We start from the raw sequence: 10,692 nt of genomic DNA on the forward strand, positions 1-10,692 counted from the left end.
TACTCTGTGGCCTTGGCCTAGTCACTGCACCTCTCTGGGCCTCAGATGTGGCTAATAAGACTTCCCTATCTCACAGGAGGGTTACGTGCCCAACCAACATTGGGATATGAGTGTTCAGCCATGGGGAAATGTCTATGCAATGAGTGAGGAAGGAGATGCTGGGTGGGTGAAAAGCCTCTTATGTAGTCCCTGTTCCATTTCCTTCTCCCTCTTTCCCCTCCTCTTCCTGTGCCTTTATTCCAGGGCCCAGTGAGGGGTCCTGGACCTGGATTTCCCACCTTCTCTCTGCTACTAGCCACATTCAGAAGCTGGCCTGGAAAGGGTTTCACTACTTCACCCCATTGCCTCTCTCCAGGCCTTAGTGCAGCTAGAGGATTTTGGGGCAGGGAGGTACATTGGTACCATGGGGATTTTGTGATGTTACGTTGTGGCCTCTCTCCTTTCTGGAATCAGCCCTGATAATCCCCTTTGACAAAGGGCTGCAGCAGGCTGACACTCGTGTCACCCAGCCAAAGGGCACTGTGAATCTGCCCAGTCACCCAGCTACCTAACAGCTAATCACCTACCACCCATAAAAGACATACACTGGCCTCAGAGAGCTCCCTGTTGAGGAACTCCACGTTAGCCCCTGCAACGCCAGGCCCAGTGGGAGCTCAGTAGCAGCACCCTTAGGGGCACTGCCCAGATTGTGTTCTGTAGGGTCCCAAAATGCGACCCCTTGTTGCCCCACTCTGTGTAACTTCAGGGTGAAGGCTGGGGAGATCAGATGCAGATTTCTACTGCTTTGATGTGACAAAGCCAAGCCAATGCGGTGGCTACACTGTATGCATGTATTTTGATTTGATAAATGCATATGCAGAGTTGATGTGGCCCATAGGACCCTGACAAGATGCCTGCGTGGATCTCAGTGTCAGTCACGATTTGGACAGACCAAATTCCTTCCAGGCTTGTGCCAGCCTGTAGGATACTGGCAAGGATGCAGCAGAATCAATGTGTTTCTTACATACTTCATTTCCCATTTATGAGAAGGAGGAGGAAGCAGAAGAAAGAGGAGGGAGGGAGGAAAAGAAGCAGAAGAAATTCTAAGTCTGAGCAGCAGAGAATGGAGAAGGGCAGAGTTCTTTGTGGAGAATTCAGTGCGGCTCTTTTTTTTGGCAAAGAATTGTTTAAAAATGCATCAATAAATCATTTTGCTTGAAAATGTCAGAGTAACTCCTGAAAGCCAGTCATTCTCCCTGGGGTGTATTTTAAACAGTCTCAGGATAGGAGAAGGGAATTTATTCTTAAAAGGAAACAAGCGCCAGAGGAACTGCAGCCTCGGAAAAGAGGAATGTGCCTCCTTTATCAGGAAGCAGGAAATGCTGGAGCCCATCTCCAGAGCTTAGCAGGAGAGGGTCCCACTCAGCTCTCCCATGGCCCCATCCTGTGAGGTGCTGCTGGCCTCTGAGTGGTGCTGAGCATCTTCAGCTCCCGCTCACATCAAGCGAGGTGCTCAGAACCTCTCACAAGGGGCTTTCCACCTGGCAGGATCTGTCCCACTTTCTTTCTTCTGCAAATCCTTGCAGAGAACAGGATGCAGGAGGAGGAAGATCTGACAGAACATCAAAGCAATCACTCCCCCTTGAAACTCATTTTGTTGCTTAATAAATTCCAATGATAGATATGGAGCGGCTGTGGGCTTTCTCAGTTCCTGAGCTCTAAAGAGACTGAGATAGCTGCAGGAGGGAATAGAGCTCCCTCCCCCTAGTGCCACAGCAACCCCATGCTCTGCCTGTTTCCCTCAACAAGGGGCATTTCTGCTCCCCATCCCTCTGCCCTCACTGACCATCACAGATTTTCTCTTGTGCGTGTTCAGTTTTTCTTTTCTGGTCCCTACATGAATTTATAGCAACCACCCCCCCTCCCCCCACGTCCTTATCTCAATGACCTCTTGTAAACACTGCTCTGATTGCCTGGGAGAGGAGTTTAACGCATGACTCATTATCAGAAGGGTAGCCGTGTTAGTTGGTATCCACAAAAACAGCAAGGAGTCATCTCCATTCAGCTGAAGAAGTGGATTTTTTACCCACGAAAGCTTATGCCCAAATAAATCTGTTAGTCTTTAAGGTGCCACTGGACTCCTTGTTGTTTTCATGACTCATTCAGACTCAATAGGCACACAGAGTGGATCTCCTTCCGAAGGTACCAGCCCTCCCTGAGCTCCGGTTTGGTTTTGGAGAGTTCTCTCTCTGCCCTCTCATTGCACCGCCTGTCACACTGGGGTGCCTGTTGGTGGGGTTCTGAATGTTTTTCACGCCCCAGTGATAGCAGTAGCAATCTAGGTGGGAGAGTGGCTGGGCTGCTCAGTGCTGAAAGCATGCTAGAGAAAATCAGGGCAACTGCAACTCTCTCTCTCTCAGAAAAACCTAGGCACCCAGTGCTGGGGAGCAAGGGGATAAAAAAGGCTCATTGCTGTGAGTCACATGTTGCCTTCCGAAGCCGTTCTCCATATTGCATCCGAAGAAGTGGGCTGTAGTCCACGAAAGCTTATGCTCTAATAAATTTGTTAGTCTCTAAGGTGCCACAAGTACTCCTGTTCTTCTTTTTGCGGATACAGACTAACACGGCTGCTACTCTGAAACCTCCATATTGCAGTCTCTCTATTTCAGCAGCTCTTAAAGCACCCTGGGTTTTCCACATGAAGTACCATAAAGTGGAGGTCTTATCCACTCCTGTGTTGAAGCTTATTACCTCATTACTGTCTACCTCAGGAGCACCTAACTCGCCTCCCAACCTGGAGGGAATGCTCACATACCGTACTAATATTTTACATGTGGATCCATCACTAGGCTATTGTTGTGCTCTGCTAGAACCATTGCCCAGAAATCCACTTGCCTTTTTTCCTCCCACTCTTAAGCTTTGTTTACTGAAGGGTTTAAAGTTTTATCCTGCATCAAATCTCTCCAGACAGTGCTGCGGCTCCGTGTGCATGAACATTTCTCTGTGCACGTAAGACGCTGTCTCTAGTGGTTAGCCCATTTGGACGTGTGTTGCCCTCCTCATTTGTACTGACTGCTGCCTTCCTTACTTTTGTATCATCAGCAAATTCCATTGCCTCGTGCATTTCATGTTCCAGCTAACTATACACTGTATAAAGCAAACAATATCAGGCTTCCTGATCCCTGCAGCTCTTCCAAATTTCCCTCAATCCTTCCTCAGGTGCAATTTTACTCCTGTCCAGAAGGCCCATCATGAGGCCTATACACCACTTAAACCAGTGAAAATAGTGCATAGACCTTGAACTGGCCCTTGGCACTGGGTGAATTTCACTCAAAAACTCTCTTGAAAGCCAGTTCTTTAGGCACTCACATGGCTACATCCTACTCTCCCATCTGGGACATCAGCCCTTTGTGATGCTGTACTCTACTCTACTCCTTTTCTAAATCCCAGGGAGACCCTGTGGGTTTCTCTGCCATTCTGTTTGTTACTTTGAACATGAAATCTGATCATTCATGAGCTGAAGGAGAACGTAAACTGCCTGCACGGTAGGAAAATTCACAGAGACTGTCACATTGAAAGAAGTTGCAAATGCTGGTAAAGACACAGAAATAATCCAAAGGGTCCCAGAGAGTTTGGAAATATGGGCACATAATGACAAAGTGAGATTCAGCTTGTAAACTGTATGCTAATGTATCTGGGAAGAAATATCTATAACCAAAGAGAAGGAGGGGAAGGGGGATTGTACCCACCCGATCTGTGCACGGAGGGGACCGCCCCTAAAACCTCAGATGCGACCAGGGCTATGCATCTACCTAGAGAGATAGACCAACGACCGTATGCACATGGATTTCTCCCCTCTCACACAGAAAGAGGAGCTGCCTGATCCCCTCAGCTCCCTCCAGATACTCCATGGTTCCAGGGTATGTAAGGAGGCGGTGGGGGCAGGTATGGGAGCTCAAGGCCAGGAGGCATTCACATCATCCCTGCCCACCATGTGGATCTGACCCAGACAAGATACTATACCCTAGGGTTGTATTGTCTTTTCCATGGAGACCCTGGTGTGCACGGTGTGGTACAGCAGACACTGAAGATGCCCCTGGAAGTTAAAGTCTGATTGATTCATCATATAATCAAAGGTGGGATGGGGAGCAACACAAGCGTTGTAGTTTCCTGGCCCCTCGTTAAGACCTGCCCTTTCTTATTATTGTTATAATTTATATTACGGTAACACCTATAGGCCCCAACCAATAGTGCTGGGCACTGAACAGACACATAGTAAGAGATATTCCCTGTCCCAAAGAGCTTACAGGATAAAGAGTCAAGATAACGTGGGAGAGAAAGGAAGGATTATTATCCCCATATTACAGATGAGGAACTGAGGCCCAGAGAGAGTAATTCACATGTCCAGGGTCACACAGGGAGTCTGTGGCGGAGCTAGGAACTGATCTCCTGAATCCCAATCCAGTTCCTCAACCACAGAATTATCTTTCCTTCCTCACTAATATTGGGGTTGAATTAACCTGCTTCATCTCTCAGCACATGGTTCTTTAAACCATCGCATATTCTGGGACAGAGCTCCTCATTTTCTAGAGAGTTCTTCAGACTTTCAGATTTCCTGATCAGAGACTCTGGCCTGATGCTGCTTATCTTCATACCTCCTCCTGCTCTCAGGCTTCAATGGTGTCTGCTTGCCTCTTGGGCCACTAACTCCTCCTGGGCTGTCACTTGCCCTGTTCCAGCACCCATTACAATACATGGAAAATTCCTATTGACTCTTGTGGGGGTTGGATGGGATCCGGTGTGCTGAGGAAAGCCTTATATCTTACTGCAGCCTAAGGGGAAATCTCCTGTTCCTTCATCAGCTTTTCTTGTTTTTAACACTTTCCTACCTTGCAGTCTTTCATGTCCTGCTCTGCCCTGCTTGGTCCAGCTGTTTTACACCTAGTTGCCTGCACATGGCTCTTCTTTAGCTTTGTGCTTCTTGGTACAACATCACAGGCCTTATTTTTACAGCTCCTGCTATATGCATTACTACATTACATGTCCTGTAGTTGGCTACTCATTCTCCCTCACTGTACATTTCATCAGTCTTTCTTTGCCTGCATTTGTCATTCAGTATTTCCCACAGTCTTCCAATATTTAGTCTGCTGAAATTCAGTGCATTTTCACTTTCATCCTTTGGGATCCCATTACTATATCACATTACTACAAAATTAACCAGATTACAGCCACTGAGCAAGGAGCAGCCCTGTCAAAAGGAAAAGTCCTCTGCTGCCAATGATTTGTACATCTGTTTCCTCCAATTAGCTGATTACCGAACATCTGGAATTTATTGAAGTACACGGGTACAGAGTTGGCTGATACAACCCAGAAAGAGAGGGCAAAAGGGAAGGAAACAAGAAAAGGCTTGTTATTTTTTCATTTACCTCATGCCAGTTCCTAAAGCAAAAAATAAAAATAAAAAATCAAATTCTAATAGTTCCAACATTTTAAAACAACGGAGTTAATATGAACTGCATGGCAGAAGGGGGTGCTGTTGTTTAGCACACAATTACAAGACACTGCTCATTTAGAGGAACTGCAGAAGGAAAACGAAATATGCAATTACACAAGCAATGGGTACTAAATGCCCCTTTTGCTTGTTCAGAGGTGCAGGCTGCAGCCTCTTCCCCTAATTAATTGTCTAACAGGGACATTTATCCACACCTGGCCTAGCTACTGTAAAATGGGCTCATAAATAATAAAACCCTTTCAGTTTAAAGTCCGGCCTATAAACCAGGCTACCTCTAAAGAGATGTGACAGTGTGCAGTGTGTTACAGTGAAGGCTTTCACTAACCCAGCTGCACATATTTTAATTTTGCAAGTATCAATGCTAGACTTGTTTTGCCTCATGCTGAGGTCTCCCATACTTGATCCATGCCTAGAGTTGGGAAAAACTGAGTATAGCCTAAACTGTAAGTGTCACAGAGCCATGGCTATAAAAGGTGAAACATAGCTAATCCAGTGCACAGGCGTGCAACGAGAGAGGATGAGACAGTGGCACTGGTGACCATAGCGGATGGGGGTGACTAGCCAGGACGGGCTACTGTGAATCACCTACAGATTTCACAAAAATTATCACAGAGGTGTTGGAAAGCAGGTATTCTATTTTTCTTGTGGGATTAGTTTAAAAGGAGAATGAGTATTTTTCCTGGGGCAAGGAGACTGAATAACACTAGTACGTATCTAGTCCTTATGGAATGCTTTACATCTTCAAAGCACCTCATAAACATAATCAAGCCTCCCAGCTCCCTGAGAGGTAAAGCCCAGGTTTACAGTTGGAAAAAGACAAAGACAGACAGAGAGAGAGGGCAGTGTAAACTGTATTGAATTAGCAGACACCAGAGTTTGTGCTCAGAACAATTGTAGCGTCTACCCTTAAATGCTACAGCAGTGCAGCTGCAGCTGTGCCCTGGTAGCGCTTCAGTGTAGACACTACCTATGCTGATGGGAGGGGTTCTCCTGTCGGCGTAGGTAATTTATATCCCCAAGACGTGGTAGCTACATTGACAGAAGAATTCTTCTGTAGACCAAGCGCTGTCTACACTGGGGAGGTAGTTTGGTATAGCTGTGTCTCTCAGGGATGTGGATTTTTCACACTCAGAAAAGATATATCTATACTGATGTAAGTTCCTAGTGTAGACCAGCCCTTAGAGAGATGTAAGTCTGAGGCCTGGGATGTTCTCACAGCTTCCACCAAACCACTGAGGTATATTTCCAAGCTCTCTAGGTCAGTAGTTCTCAACCAGGGATCTGGGGCTCCTGGCGGGCTGTGAGCTGAAGCCCTGCCGCACAGGGCTAAAACCCGGGGCTCCGAGTCCCGCAATCCGGGGCTGAAGCCGAAGCCTGAGCAACTTTGCTTTGTGGAGCCCCCTGTAGCATGGGGCCCCAGGTAATTGCCTGGCTTGCTACCCCCTAACACCAGCCCCGGCTTTTATATGCAGAAAAACAGTTGTTATGGCGCAGGTGGGCCGTGGAGTTTTTATAGCATGTTGGGGGGAGGGGGTGGCTCAGAAAGAAAAAGGTTGAGAACCCCGGCTCTAGATAATGGTGTCTAATTGCAGTAGGTCAGCACTCTGTGAGAGCCCTCAAGCATGGCACCATATATTGCAGGTGTTTGCAGCAACTCTGAAGAAAACACACACCTCTTATGCCCCATGGCAGCCCCTCCAACAACACAGAGACCATCTGTCATTAATACACTAGTACAAGTGCTTATGTGGGGCCAGATTTTTGCACAGTTCCCGTTTAGGCCTTTAAATATTTCCTGAAGTTCTCAGCACTCAGCTCCTCCCATTGGGACACTGAGGGACAGCTTTTCCAAAGGGCTCAGCTCATTGGCGTACATGTACATGTGTGCGTGCTGGGGCATACACACACACACACACGGTTTACATGCTGATGTGGTACAAAGGATTCACCAGCATGAGTTTGGATGGAGTGCATTACTCACAACTCCGAGAAGGGAAGCCTTGAGTGAATTGAGCGGCTTGTCCCAAATCTTCACCCCACTCTCAGATACTGCACTACCAAATTCACGGTCATGATAAACGCATCACGGACCGTGAAATCTGGTCTCCCTCCCGTGAAATCTGGTGTTGTGTGCTTTAACCCTATACTATATAGATTTCACAGGGGAGACCAGCATTTCTCAAATTGGGGGTCCTGACCCAAAAGGGAGTTGGGGGAGGGGACGCAAGGTTATTTTAGGGGGTCACCGTATTGCCACCCTTACTTCTGTGCTGCCTTCCGAGCTGAGCGGCCGGAGAGTGGCGGCTGCTAACTGAGGGCCCAGCTCTGAAGGCAGCAGTGCAGAAGGGTGCCAATACCATATTATGCCATCTTTACTTCTGTGCTGCTGCTGCTGCTGGTGTTAAAGAGATTGTTTAACATAAGTAGTTAAGACATATTTTAAGGGACCATTCAAGGTGAAGTGGCTCATTAACACCCCTCCAGTAATAGGGAGAAAAGGAGGGAGGCAGCAGGGGGAAGGGGAGGGGAGGAGAGAAGAGTGTTGTTAGTGAGTTATAGATGGTTGTAATAAGCCATAAATCCAGTGTCACTATTCACGCCATGATTTTTAGGATCTAGTAAAGTTATGAATTTAAGCTCCCAGGTTCATCTTTGGAAAGTGTCGTATAGATTTCCTTTGAGATGAGGACTGATAGGTCAGATATAGAGCGATCGCTTTCCTGTTGAGCTCAAGAGTGTAGTGATTGTATGGTTTCACCCACATAGTCGCTATTGGGGCATTTAGTCTCTCCAGTGAGACAGAGCACCTGCTTATAGCCTCCTAAGACCATGAGATAGTGGACTTTAAAACTGACATTTTTATGTGTAAAGCACCTGTCATGGGCTCAAGAATAACTCTTTTCCTCTGGACTTTAGGCTGGTGAAATATGGGGTGAAATTCCACATTTGGGGAGAAAAGGAGGAGGCATTTCTCCAATAGGTTGCCTTTTTTTTAAAAATGGTGACGGTTTGATGCTGGGTGTTTGGAATGTTGGAATGAGTCAATAGATCAATGGGCAGAGGGCAGTGAGGTTGTCAAAGGTGTGATAAATTAATATGTTACATAGCTGTGCAATTTATCATCTGGCACAGCATATGGATGCTGCCTCCACATTGTCAATTGTCTATTGTCAATTGTATATTGTGTATCATTACACATTGGCCATCTAATATAAACTATCTAAGTAGCCAGGGTCTAATCGCATTTGCTATAGCTAAGGTTGTAAAACAGCTGCTCTCATAACCCCATATTCCTTTGATTATAATGTGCTACAGCATTCAGCATTAAGCTGACAACTTCCATACTTGGTCTCTGCTATGACGGTAAATTTATTTTTTTCCCCATATGTGTGTTTATGATTTCAGTTCTGCATTCTATTTATGTCTGGTGTCACATGGAGAACACAGACACTTGACTCGTGGGTCATGAGCCTATTTGCATTAGGAGTGGCTCCTAGCATTCCTCTTTAACTGGTCACACAGATCCCCAAGGGAAAATTATTGAAGGCCTAATGATTTGGATGGCAATGTAAACATAAGCATTGAGGATAGAAGTTCCAGGATGAGGGAAGGTGAATCTCCAGGAAGTGTTAACATGAGTCATTAAGGGTGAGCTGCAGCTAGACTGAGTGGTTTATTTTTGTGATGTATTGAGAATTCCTAAATTGCCTTTTCCCCTCAAAAAGCTGTTTTTTTACAAAGGAATGCAGGTCATATCTATCCCGAAGGCCCCGATGGAGACCCAGTGAAATGGTGATATCACAAGAGTCAAGAGAGTGAAAAGTGAGTAGCTGAAGCTTTGTCTATATTAGGGAAATGTTCTAAACATTTACTCCTGCATTGGCCTTAGGAACATCACGAGCCTTAGTAGAGGTAAAGTTCCTGTTTTTAATACTCTATTAATCTTCTCAGTGTAGGTCTCAGTGCACTCGGTCTGTGAGCATGTGCAAGGAGTGACTACAGAGGGTTCTTATTGGGGAACTGATGTTAAGGAAACAGGTGAGATCATTGTTTACTAACTTGTGTGAATGAGTAACCTGTCTGATGCATTCCTCACATAAAAAGCACCACACCCCGAAAGCATTACATTGGTATGAGCCAAACACCGAAACTACAGAATGTAACAAAACCACATTCTCCACCTTCTCATTCTTCTCTTCTCTAGGAAGAACAAGGCATCCTGGTGTAAAACTGTCAATTACTGAAAAGGGGAAGGTCAGAGACAAAAGCACATGCCGAAGGAAAGAAGCTCGTAGAAACTGTAAATCTCATACTTCACACCTATATTTGCAGCTTTTTCTTGGATAAAACTAAGCAATCAGAAAGCATATTCGGATATGTTGAGGGTGAGAACCTGTTTGTGACTGATATAATCACAAAGTTCAAAGTTACAATACTGTACACATGATTATTCAGAAGTACTGCCAAATAAATGTCACCACCTCTCTCCCCTGTATATCCTGGCCACTTGTTCTATGACATGATGCTGTTCCCATAGGAATGGATTGAAGGGGACAGTTCGGGGGTGGCTATTCATATGGCCAGGGCAGTTGTGGGGCGGCTGTTTGAAGGGGACAGTTGGGGGGCGGCTGTTCGCATATCCAGGGCAGTTGGAGGGTGGCTGTTTGCATGGCTGGAGCAGTTGGGGGGCAGCTGTTTGAAGGGGACAGTTGGAGTGTGGCTGTTTGAAGGGAGTAGTTGGAGGGCGGCTGTTTGCATGGCTGGGACAGTTGGTGGTGACTGTTTGAAGGGGGCAGTTGCGCGGCGGCTGTTTGAAGTGGACAGTTGGTGGCGGCTGTTTGAAGGGGTCAGTTGGAGGGTGGCTGTTTGCATGCCCGGGACAGTTGTGGGCCACTATTTGACGGGGCAGTTGGGGGGCAGCTGTTTGCACGGCCAGCACAGTTGTGGGGTGGCTGTTTGAAAGGGGCAGTTGGTGGCGGCTGTTTGAAGGGGGCAGTTGTGGGGCCGCTGTTTGACGGGGACACTTGGCACTGGTCTAAGGGGACAGTGGTTACTATGGTTAGCGTTGCTGACTGTGGCAGTGGTACCCAGAGGCCCCACTCGGCAGGGCAACCCCTGGCACCATCGCGCTGCACACACCCAGGGGCGCAGACAGTGACTGCTGGAGACGGCTGGCGGGCGCTGATTGGAACTGGGACTCA

Source organism: Malaclemys terrapin, chromosome 2 (assembly GCF_027887155.1).
Source record: "Malaclemys terrapin pileata isolate rMalTer1 chromosome 2, rMalTer1.hap1, whole genome shotgun sequence".
NCBI lineage: Eukaryota > Metazoa > Chordata > Testudines > Emydidae > Malaclemys > Malaclemys terrapin.